Source organism: Sturnira hondurensis, unplaced genomic scaffold (assembly GCF_014824575.4).
Source record: "Sturnira hondurensis isolate 20B ecotype Veracruz unplaced genomic scaffold, ASM1482457v3 Scaffold0020903, whole genome shotgun sequence".
Lineage (NCBI taxonomy): Eukaryota > Metazoa > Chordata > Mammalia > Chiroptera > Phyllostomidae > Sturnira > Sturnira hondurensis.
Genome location: NW_028093534.1, coordinates 1,364,619 through 1,377,526, shown reverse-complemented (window position 1 = coordinate 1,377,526; position 12,908 = coordinate 1,364,619). Strand labels below are relative to the sequence as shown.

The window sequence follows — 12,908 nt, the reverse complement described above, 5'->3', positions numbered from 1 at the left end:
GAAGAGGACTAGATTGGGCAAAGAGGATGCTATGTGCCATTTTGCTCATGCTCATTTGAGGTGCTATGAAACGTGTGAGTGAAGAAGTCCAACAGGCAGCTGAATATTCAGGTCTCTGCCTCAAAGGAGGTCTGGTCAAGAACTAGGTATTGAGGCCCTGGCTGGTGTGGCTCAGTGGATTGAGTGCCAGCCTGCCAATAGAAGGGTCACTGGTTGGATTCCAGATTCCCAGTCAGAACCTGTGGCTGCGTTGCAGGCCAGGTCCCCAGTAGCAGGGCTCCTGAGAGGCAATCACACAATGATGTCTCTGTCCCTCCCTCGCTCCCTTCCTCTCCTTTTCTCTAAAAATAAATAAAATCTTTTTTTAAAAACCTAGATATTTAGGAGATACCCATTTAAAAGTGGTTGAAGCCATGGAAGTGGAAGATATTATCAAGTGAGATCATGTAAAGTGAGAAAAAGACCAATAATGAGAGCCATGAGGAACAACAACATTTAAAGGCTGATGGGGGTAGATGAGTCCACAAAAGAGAGAAGGAATAACTGGAGAGGTAGGAACAAAAACAAGAATATGGGCACGGAAATTATAGGAGGTGTTAAAGAGGAGAGAAGTGGTTAATGATGTCAGCTGCTACAATGAAGCTGAGTAAAAGGGGACTGGTTAGGTCTGGCATCCAGACAGACAATCACTGGTGGCCTTGGTCAGAGCGATTTCAGTTGCAGTTAAGGGAGAATACAGGAAACTGGTTCAGGTAAGGGGTGAAGAGAGGTGTTACTAAACAGAGACAATTCTTTCCAGAAGCTTTATCTGTACAGGAAAGAGAGAGATGGGATAGTAGTTAAGAGAGGGTTGTAGAATTAAGAGAGGCTGTCCAGAAATGGAAGAAATAAAATATTCTTGTGTTGGGGAAATAGCCGGTAGAGAGGGAAAGTTTCCAAATACAGCAATAAGGGATAATTGGCAAAGCACTGAGGAAGCAGGAGGGTTGGGGGTCGAGAACAGGTGGGAGGAAGGAAGCACACTTGTTTGTTGTTTTTTTTTTCAAATAAAACTGGGTTAGTAGGTACTGTATTTTGCTGTGTATAATGTGCATCTACGTTGGCCCAAACTTTCTTAATTAAAATTTTTATTTATATTTATTTAAAAAACTATCATATTTCCAGGGTTTTATTTTGCATATGGATATTGTCATTGCTTTCTAGAGTTATACTTTTAACACAAGCATAAATAAAAGAATTTAAAATGGATACAGAATTAGTACTACCCATGTGTAATGCACATCCTTATTTACCCTCAAAAATTTGGGCAGAAAAGTGTGTTACATCTACAGCAAAAGATACCGTAGTTGATAGAGGCCTGGCTGATGAGTTCATTCATTTCTCTGAACTTCCATACTCAGTTTACAAAGATGAACAATTATTAGTGCTTGGTCTAAAGTAACGGTTCTGATTTACATGTGTTAAACTCAATCCACAAAACCCTTTGGGATAGGTAGAATTGTTAAACCATCTCCTTACTACAAAAGCCAAGAGGTGCCACCACTGGTTTGACCAGTTTAACACAATTGCCCTGACTCTTGAAAATTAGGTTTGTTTCTTTTTCTTTTCTCACTTCTAAAGTAAAAGACCTCTCCATCTGGTTTATAAAACTGTTGCACGGTATTCAGTTGCACACTGTTATATTCAGGTAGAACAGTGAGCAACTGAATAGTAACAGTTAATTTTTTTCATCTACAGTTATTTTTCAAGGTTCAGAAGTGGTAGGTACAGCTGGTGACATTTCATGAGAAACAAGGATGGGAATATTTGTGAGTGGCAGTGTTGCAGTATAGTATCTGATTTAGATTTAAGACGTTTTACAGGAGACTAATAGAGGAACTAAAGAGGGAGCAATCCATGCACATTTTGAAGGTTTCGGTAAAATTGTCTCTTTTGATGGTAACATCTTTATTTCCCCTCCCCTCTTTTCCTGCTGAACATTTGTTAAACATTCTGTGTTCCAAGGAAGAAACAAACAAGTACAGAACAATAAATACGGAACTAGCCTTCCAGCCACTAATGTTCTGGATTCCAGTGGGCGTTTTTAATCAGGACAGGATGATGTCTGACAACCTCTTCCCCACTCCTTACCTTTAGAGGGCACTTTGCTTTCCTATGATATATGCCATTTTGATTAAATAATGCTGGGATATGGGCTGAGTATTATTAATTTTCCCCCAACTTTGATAAGACAAGCTGAGGTTGGGCAATTGGCCCAAACAAAAATCTAAAGTAAGGGCAGTTTCAGCTTTTATTTTTTTAATGATTTTTTTTTTAGAAAGCAAGAAATGTTGATTTGTTGTTCCACTTATTTATGCGTTCATTGGTTAATTCTTATATGCACCCTGACCCAGGGTCAGATGCGAAACTTTGGTGTATGGGGAGAAGGCTCTAACGGATGCACTACTCGGCCAGAGCCCACCCTAACTTTCAATAGGTGAGCACGTTTGCAGAATCACAGGGCTAAACGTTTGTGGCTCTGGGAGAGAGTCTGGCACACGGCAATCAGTTTCCCCCAATGAAGAGCTCAAACTAGTAAAATTTCAGAAACATTCTGGAACTTTTTATTTGTCAAAAACATATCAAAGGCTTATCATTTATCATTTATCAGTATAAAGCTATAACATCTTGCAAGGAAATGGATAAAGAAATACTCAGAATAACGCGTAACTTCCCCAGAAAGGTAGAAACAACAAAAAAAGGTTCAATAAAAGTTTTTGTAATGTATTAAAGTAACGGTGTAACATTTTATTTTACCACACTCCATTTTATGTAACTTTTTGTCTAAATAGTTTAACAGTTGGGATAAATGGCTTCAGTGTGACACACCCTACCCAAATCTTGTTGGTTTTTTTTAAATCGGTCTGTAGAAAATCCTTCCGTATAGGATAAAGGATAGAACACTGAATGCAACTTCATGGGATTAAAAAACCTGGGACTAAGAGAAGCTGAGCAGGACCAGCCTCCTTGCTCTCCCACGAAGCGGACAGGTCAGCGAGGGTCAAAGCTAGGGACAGGTGTGGGCCTGAGCACCCCCCAGGGAGCGAGTGGGAGCTGAGCTGAAAGCGACGCCGCTAATCTGCAGCCCCACAAGGAGCGGGCCTCCGCCACCACCAAAGTGGTGGTGGTCCCCGAAAACAGTCGTGAGGAAGGAGTGCGGGTAGAACTTGTGAAACGCACGCAACTTTCACCTCCAACTCTAGCCAAGGGGCAACTCGCCATTCCGAGGAAAGCGGTACAAGATGGCGGCGCAACACGTGAGCAACGTGGTGACGTAGACGTATGACGGCGGCCCTTACGGAGGCACCGCCTTAACCTCACCCCCCACGCTCACTCAGTTTTGACCCCCTCCCTTCCCCGCCCCCGGCCTGGTGTAGATCATGCCGCCAGCGGCGGCCCTAACTGCCGAGGAAACGGTAGACTAGGACAGTTGGCTGTTAAGTGACACTGATTGTCCCCGCCCCGCCAGACGCTAGAAAAAGAGGCACGTCCCCCACCGCGTGACGGGGTGGGGAAATAGGTAGTAAATTCGGATCCACCTGGGAGGGGGTAGTGGAAGTTCCCGCCCCGGAGAACGGCAAGGCGACAGCCACAGGTAAGCGGGGAACGGAGGGTGGGGCGTGCTCCCGAGTCTCCGGGCAGGGGGAGGGTGCAGGGGACGCGGCGCCGCGGGGACGCAGAGCGGGGTAGCACGCCGGGTGGGGGTCGCGCGCCGGCGGCAGCAGTGGGGGAGGGGCGCGGCGGGCGCGCGGCGGAAGGGTGGGGGGGGGTAGGGCTTGCCCGCGGTACCCCGGCCGAGTGCGCTTCCGGTCCTCGCGCTTTGGCCGCGCTTTTCCCCTTTAATTTTCAGTCTCCTCTTTTCCTCCCGGCGTCCCCAGTCAAAATAAAACCGAAGACCTCCGGCCGCGGTGTGGCTTTGGTCTCAGAAACTGCCCCTCCGCGGCTCTAGGCTCTAGTGCCCTCGGTGGAAAGTCTTGTGGTTGGGGCGGGGAATGGGGGGCGGCGGCGTGGTCTTTGCTTCGCGCGTTGTCAGCGCAGTGGGAGACCGGTCGTCTCCTCCAGGGAGCCCACGGGAGCGACCTGGCGCCCTTGGGGTGCCAAGCCCCGGATGGTCTCGTCCGTGCAGGTCAGAAACAGCCCTTCGTGAGCTTACGGTCGAGTAGGGAGACAGTGAAATAATCACACGTGCACACGGAACAGTAACGGAAAGATGCAGCGATGAGCGAGGAGAGTGTGGAATGACAGAGCTCGTCTGTTTATCTCTGGACAGACGATCAAACCGAGGAAACTTTCTTTGGCTTTATTTCCCCTGTATTGTAAAACTAAGCATGGCATTTCATAGCGTCAACTACGCCGTGGAGCATGCACTGTAATCGTTTTAAAATTATTGTAGATGTAAGGTGATGTCTACTTAGTTAGCTTTTAAGGAGCAATGGGCTAATAATAGTAATTGAGAGCCTTTACCCTTCTGAGGCTTTTTCAGCATAGATTTGGCAGGCGTCTTTGTCAAACCAGCCTCGTTTGTGATAATAGTTTGTATACGTTGCAAAATGCATTTTATCCTGAGAATTCTGTAACCAAGGGAAATACGCACTTTTATTGAAGTGCTGTTTTTTTCTTTAGACTTTGATATACAGTTACCTCTCTCAGCAACATTCAATTCTGTTGTCCTAAAACTGATTGTGTTAGTTCTATTATTTGAAGTTATATTTTGAGGTAGCTATTTTCAACAGGTGTGCTGCAAGAATTTTTAAAATATGCAATACCTATTTAGGGGCACTGACCTCTTTTCCCTTAAATTGCCAAATTTAAAAAAGGACAATAGCACTACTGTACATATTGTCACAACAGTAGCTGTCTAGTGTACATGAATCAAGGTTATATCTTTTTTTAATTTTAGAGAAAAATATCGTCTGTTCCACTTACTTGTGTATTCCTTGGTTGAACTTTGTATGTATGTGCCCAACTGGGATGGAACATGCGACCTTGACGTGTCTGGACGTCGCCCTAACAAACTGAGCTATTCAGCCAGGGCTGTACCTATTTTTTGTCAGATTGGCAAAATAATACCTTTTGTGGTATAACGCAGAGTTTTAGCAACTAGTTTATGTATGCCTCGAGATGAAAAATGTTGAAAATCGTTTCCTTAAGGTTATATCTGCCATACATCTTGCAGTACTGCTACATCACCAGTAGGCTGTAGCCCCATCTAAAAATGCTTTTATTTTTTTCACGTCATCTCACTTATTTAGAATGAATTTACAGCTGTAAAGTAGGGTGGTTTTTGTGCCTGAATTGTCCTGTTTATTTTTAATTTTATGTTATTTATTGGCTGACTTTAGAGACAGGAGAAGGGGGTGGGGAACATTGATTTGTTGTTCCACTTATTTGTGCACTCATTGGTTGATTCTTGCATGTGTCCTGACTGGGGATGGAACCCACAGCCTTAGAGTATGGGGACCAAGGCTCTAACTAACTGAACTACCAGGCCAGAGCCCTGAATTGTCCTAGTTCTAATTGAAGTAACTGATTGAAGTTACTGTCTAAAGATACTTCTTTAGTCATTATTTCTATCAGTTTTAAGCAGGTAAACCCAACTGAATGCCTTTATTTATACAACGGTGTTAAGTGTGTAAGATATTAGTGTTATATTGGGAACAGGACATGGTCTTTGACTCCCTGGAGCTCACATTCTGGTGGAGGCAGAAACTAGACAATTACAATGGGGGATAAATGCTAATGGGGGAGAAAACAATAAAAGTGAACTATAAAAAATACCAGCAATTACAATACTGTGGTAGATGCCACAAGAAGGGGGGAACATGTGCGGTGGGTATGCGTACTACCAGAGCTTCTAGATCAGTCTAGGGGAGTTCTGAAAGTTTGCCCTGAAGAATACTTCACAGGAATAGACCACATGAAGAGAAGGGGTATAGTGTTTCTAGCAGAGGGAATAGCATGTGAAAGCCTGAAGATGAGAGAAAGCAAGGCAGGCACATTTGAAGACCTGAAAGAAATTCAGTATGACTAATAATAACAATTTTGAAGAAAGATGATGAATTTATTTGCAGAAATGGTGAGCAAGAGACGCCTTGACTTAAAACTTGTGTTGCTTACAATGAGATGAAACTATAAAGCTTTCTTTATTTTGGGGGTGGGGGAACTGATTCCTCTTTTTAAAAACTACAGAAAATAGGTTATCTTCTTTTCCATAGGAAATGTTATCCAAAATGTTATTTGCTGACTGTAGCAGCTTTTCCCAGGGAATGTGTATTATTTTGTTGATCATGCTACTTTCCATTAGATAATAGGATTTCTTAATGATATTGGTATGGGGGAGAATCAGTGAGTCACAGTGGAACAGAAGAATACCATTTCCAGTAATTTTAACAAGGTTTAAAAATCTTTTATAGTTTCTTTTATTGCTTAACATTACATCTTTTTTTCCTTCTTTGCGCTATATTCTAACTTAATGTCTTCTGAAATGGAGTGTTTAAAAGGCTGTTTCACTAGAGGCAGAATGCAGAAAACAGGCAGTTCCGTCTTCGGTGCCGTCGTTTACTTTGTGGGGCTACACTTGTAGTAGTGCAGATGGAAAATCCTGAAGAAGGGGCTGCTGTGTAGGCTTAAACGCAGTTGAAGAAAACAAAGGAAACAGTAGATGAATTTGTCAGAATAAAAAGTTTTAAAATAATCATAGTTAAGTCATGTTGGAAAACTATTTGTATCAACACAAAATTTCTTTAAGTTTTACAGAAATTAAATGTATATGAAGAACTAATATAGGCTAATAAGAAAAACACTAACTTCCGGCCAAGATGGAGGTGTAGGTGTGGAGGCACTATGCCCCCTCCCACAACTAAATTTAAAGACAGCGAAGTTTTAGTAACAAAAACGCAGCCAAAACAGTGAAAATTGAACAGTACGGAAGTCCGACAACAATGAACCACTCAGCCAAACCCATAAGCGGGGCAGAGTCAGTGGCAGAGCAGGGTCAGGCTGGAAAGACCGTTCCTTCCCACTGACCCAGGAGCAGAGTTGGAGGTGGTTGGTGGATCCCAGGCCTGGGGTGGCGACGGGCGGGCCCAGTAAGGGCATAGGGCAGGTGGCTGACTGAGGTCACACATTTGCACACAGATAAACCAAGCACAGGAGGGAACAGTGAGACAGACCGCTCAGGCTAGGGCCCCAGTGACGGGAATTAGAGCCTGAAAGCACCAACTGGAAAGACTTTCTCGGGGTCGAGGGGCCAGGAGAGGCTCCCAGGCTCACAGAGAGTTTGTTGGAGAGACCCGCAGGGTCCTGGAGAGTACACGGGCCCACACACCCGGGAACCAGCACCAGAGGGGCCCAGTTTGCTTGTGGGAGGCCACAGAGGGGACAGAGAGAGAGAGCACGGAGCAGAGCAAAGCACCATTTTTTCCCTTTCTGACGCCACCCCCACATACAGCATCATAACCCAGCAACTGGGTTGCCTGACCCAGGTGAATACCTAAGGCTCTGCCCCTCAAACATAACAGGCGCAAACAGATCAAACATTATGACTCAAGAACAGCTCAAAGCCCCAGAGCCTATAATTTATAATTCTAAGTGACCAAGAAATAGCCAACCTTTCAGATGCACAATTCAAGACACTGTTTATCAGGATGCTCACAGGACTGGTTGATTATAGCCACAAATTAGAGGAACATATGAAGGCTAAACTACTTGAAATGAAGGGAAATGCGCAGGAAACCAACAGTGATGGAAAGGAAACTGGGACTCAAATCAATGGAATGGACCAGAAGGAAGAACAAAACATCCAACCAGAAAGGAATGAAGAAATGAGAATTCAAAACAATGAGGAGAGGCTTAGGAACCTCCAGGACATCATTAAATGTTCCAACATCCGGATTATAGGGGTACCAGAAGGGGGAAAGAAACAGCCACGAGTGGAAAACTTATTTGAACAAATAATAAAGGAGAACTTCCCCAGTCTAGCAAATAAAATAGACTTCCAGGAAATCCAGGAAGCTCAGAGAGTGCCAAAGAAGTTGGACCCAAGAAGGAACACACCAAGGCACATCATAATTACATTAGCCAAGACCAAAATGAAGGAGAGAATCCTAGAAGCAGCAAGTCATAAGGAGACAGTCACCTACAAAGGAGTTTCTATCAGACTGTCAGCTGATTTCTCAAAAGAGACCTTATAGGCAAGAAGAGGCTGGAAAGAAGTATTCCAAGTCATGAAAGGCAAGGACCTACATCCAAGATTGCTCTATCCAGCAAAGCATTCATTTAGAATGGAAGGGCAGACAAAGTGCTTCTCAGATAAGGTCAAATTCAAGGAGTTCATCATCACCAAGCCCTTATATGAAATGTTAAAGGGATTTATCTAAAAAAAATATGATAAAAATCTAATCTTATCTAAGATAAAAAATATGAACAGTGAGAGGACAGCAAACTCACAGTTATTAACAACCACACCTAAAACAAAAGCAAACTAAGAGGACAGCTACACTAAGAGCGGAACCATAGAAATGGAGATCACATGGAGGGTTAGCAACAGGGGAGTGGGGGGGGGAGAAGGTACAGGGAAAAAGTAGCATAGACGGTAGGTAGAAAATAGACAGGGGAGAGGTCAGGAATACAATGGGAAATACAGAATCTAAAGAACTTGTGACACATGGACATGAACAAAAGAGGGGGAATGGTGGGGGAGGGGTGTGCAGGGTGGAGGGGAGTAAAGAGGGGAATGGGATAACTAATGGCATAAGCAATAAAATATATTTAAAAAAAGAAAAACACTAAAATCTGGTAGATGGATGGGCAAACAATGTGAAAAGATAGCTCCCAAAACTAATGGACAATTAAAGAAATGTGAAACAGTATACCAGTTTTCACCTGTCATCTTCTTAGTGACTTAAAAAATTCTTACTGCTTTCTCATGCTTCTGATGGGCTTTCAGAAAACCTCAAATATTCGTACTCGTGGATCAAGCAATTCTTTTTTGGACTGTATCCTATGGAAATAATTTAATTACAGGAAAAGCTTTATGTTCCAAAGATATTAATCACAGTATTGGTTTGTTTGGTTAAGAAAATAGTAGGAATTATGTACAGTCACTGGGTGGAATATTATATATCATTAATGTGTTTGTTTATTTTCTGCAGAAAAGCTTTATCGTTCCACTTGGTCCAGTGCATGGGAGAGGGCTCCGGGGTAGTCAACAGGCTGTCTAGTGGTTTCAGGGAGAGGCTCAGGCAGAAGCCAGGCACCAGGGGGATGCAGAGGGACCCCTCAAAGGCCTCTCTGGGCTGCAAAGGCTCCTGGTCATGCTTGAAGGTGGGCCTTTTGAAGAGATACTTGCCCAGCCCAGCCTAGGGCTGGCCAGCCTGTGGAGGTTAGCCAGGTGTTCTAACGATGTTAACTTAAAACCTAGAAAATACTTGTGTTAAATGGGAAACATGGTACAAAATGTGAGGATACAAAATTGTATGTGCAGTATGTTTATGACTTTTTAAATGTTGTGGAAAGAGAAGACAAAATAAGTAGATAATACTATAATTAAAATCCTATCATCCTTTTTTCCTTGTTATATATTTTCCATGTTAGGAAAAAAAGGCTAGTGACATACTTAAAGGGAAAAAATTAAGAACACTTTATTTTTGAGATGATTTTATACCTTTTCTCAATGACTAAAAGCAGTAGCTTCAGTCCAGATGTTAATAAATTTCTGTTTTCTGATCTAAAAAAAAAGAAGAAAAAATGTTCAGGCTTAAATTTCACAATTATTAAGTCATTGATACTAAGAAGCAAGTGCCTAGGTTTTTTCTCTCCCTCTGTCTCTTTTTAAAAATGTGAAATTGTGGTAAAACATACGTACCATAAAATTTACACCTTGATTGGTATGGCTTAGTTGGTTGAGCGTCGTCACGGAAAGTGAAAGGTCCCGGGTTCAGTTTCCAGTCAGGGCACTTGGCTTGGGTTGTGGGTTTGGTTGTTTTACAGGTTTGACTATTCTGTAAGTAACATCATAAAGTATTTGTCTTTTTGTGATTGGCCTATTTCACGTAGCTTAATGTCCCCAGGGTTCATTCATGCTGTAGCATGTGTCACTTGTCACAATTTCCTTCCTATTTAAGGCCGAATAACATCCCATTGTATGCGTGTATCACATTTGAAAAATCTATTGGGGTGACATTGGTTAGTAAGGTTGTACAGGCTTCAAGAGCACGTTTCTGTGATACATGATCTGTATATTGCATTGTGTGTCCACCACCCAAAGTCAAATCATCTTCCATCACCACAGATTTGGCCCACTTGACACTCTGTACCCCTCCAGCCCCTTTCCCCCTGGTATCCACCACATGTTATCTCTGTGAGTTTCAGTTTTATGTCCCACATATGAATGAAATCATACAGTTCTTGACTTTTTCTGACTTATTACACTTAGCATAATATTATCACGATCCATCCATGTTGTCACAACGGACAGTATTTTATCCTTTCTGATGGCTGAGTAGCATTCCATTGTATATACATGCCCCATCTCCTTTATCCAGTCCTCTGTCGGAGGACCCTTTCATTGTTTCCATGTCTTGGCCACCATGATCAGTGCTGCAGTGAATATAGGGGTACATATATCTTTGTGAATAAATGTTTTCAAATTTTTCAGGTAGATACCCAGAAGAAGGATTGCTGGGTCATATGGTAACTCTATTCTTAATTTTTTGAGGAGCCTTTATACTGTTTTCCATAGGCTGTACCAATTTACATTCCCATCAGCAGTGAACAAGAGTTCTTTTTTCTCCACAACCTAACACTTGTTATTATTAATACTTGTCTTGTTGATAATAGCAGTTCTAACAGGTGTAAGGTGGTATCTCGTAGTTTTGATTTGCATTTCCTTAATAGCTAGTGAAGTTGAGCATCTTTTCATATATCGGTTGGCTATTTGTATGTCTTCTGGGGAGAAGTATCTGTTCAGGTCCTCTACCCACTTTTTTAAATTGGATAGTTTGGTTAGTGTTGAATTATATGAGTTCTTTGTATATTCTGTATATTAACTCCCAGTTGGAGCTGTTGTTTTCAGATATCTTCTCCCATTCAATTGGTTGCCTTTTTGTGTTGTTGGTGGTTTCTTTTGCAGTGCTGAAGCTTTTTAGTCTGATGTAGTCCCATCCATTTATTTTTGCCTTTACTTCCCTTCCCTTTGGGGTCAAATCCGTAAAATCTTCTCTAAGACCAGTGTACATAAATTTAGTATTTTTATTTATTTATTCATTAATTTAAAAGTTTTTATTTATTTATTTATTTTTAGGGGGGAAGGAGAGAGGGAGAGAAACGTCAATGTATGATTGCCTCTCGTGTGTCCCCTGCTGGGAACTGGCCTGCACGGAACCGGCCTGCAACCCAGGCATGTGCCTTGACTAGGAATCGAACCGCGATCCTCTGGTTTGTAGGCTTGTGCTCAGTCCACTGAGCTACACCAGCCAGGGCTAAATTTAGTATTTTTAGTATTCTAGTTAATTTATTGTTTCAGATCTTTTATTTAGGCCCTTTATTCATTTGAACTAGCTTTTTGTACATGGGGACAAAATGTAGTCTAGTTTTACCCTTTTGCATGTAGCTTTCCAATTTTCTCAGCACTGTTTGTCAAAGAGGCTTTCTTTCCTGCACACATTTTGCTTATCCATTTGTCCATCAAGGAATGTTTGAGTTGCTACCACCTTTTGGTTGTTGTGAATAATGCTACTCTGCATGTGGTGCACAAGTGTCTCTTTGAAATTTTTGGATATAAATCCAGAAGTGGAACTGTTGGATCAAATAGTAACTCTACCTTCCATTTCTTGAGGAACCACCACACTGTTTTCCACGGTGGCTGCACCTTTTACGTTCCCACTACGGTGCACTAGTGTTCCAGTTTCTCCACATCATCACTAACACGTATTTTCGTTTATGTTTGTTTTATATGAGCCATCCTGATAGATGTGAGGCCGTATTCCATTGTGGTTTTGACTCATCATTTTCCATGTTTGCTGGCTGTCCTTCTCTTTAGTTTTTATTTTTTTAATTTTTTTAAAATATATTTTATTGATTATACCATTACAGTTGTTCTATTCCCCCCCTTCAATCCCCCCCACCCACACCCTCCCTCCCCCACCATTCTCCCCCCCCCTTAGTTTATAACCACGTGTCTCAAGTTCTTTGGATTCTATATTTCTCCCACTATTCTCACCCTCCCCCCTATCTATTTTCTGCCTACCATCTATGCTATTTTCTGTGCCTTCTCCCCTCTTCTCCCCCTCCCACCCACCTGTTTCTAACCCTCCATGTGTTCTTCATTTCTATGGTTGCACTACTGATCTAGCTTTTGTTTTAGGTGTGGTTGTTAATAACTGTGTGTTTGCTGTCCTTTCACTGTTAATATTTTTCATCTTCTTTTTCTTATATAAGTCCCTTTAGCATTTCATATAATAAGGGCTTGGTGATGATGAACTCCTTGAACTTGACCTTATCTGAGAAGCACTTTATCTGTCCTTCCATTCTAAATGAATGCTTTGCTGGATAAAGCAATCTTGGCTGTAGGTCTTTGGATTTCATGACTTGGTATACTTCTTTCCAGCCCCTTCTTGCCTGTAAGGTCTCTTTTGAGAAATCCGCTGACAGTCTGATGGGTACTCCTTTGTAGGTGACTGTCCCCTTATCCCTTGCTGCTTCTAGGATTCTCTCCTTCATTTTGGTCTTGGCTAATGTAATTATGATGTGCCTTGGTGTGTTCCTTCTTGGGTCCAACTTCTTTGGCACTCTCTGAGCTTCCTGGATTTCCTGGAAGTCTATTTCCTTTGCCAGACTGGGGAAGTTCTCCTTTATTATTTGTTCAAATA

General features: G+C 42.3%; 1 protein-coding gene across 1 annotated transcript in view; it reads left to right on the top strand.

Annotated features, from left to right (window-relative positions):
• The first annotated feature begins 3,365 nt into the window (after positions 1–3,365).
• ATF1 (activating transcription factor 1) overlaps positions 3,366–12,908 on the top strand; it is a 66,663-nt gene continuing 57,120 nt past the window's right edge. The window contains exon 1 of the mRNA XM_037030867.1: positions 3,366–3,634. The gene's annotated coding sequence lies outside the window, so the exon portion shown is untranslated. The remainder of the gene's footprint in view (positions 3,635–12,908) is intronic.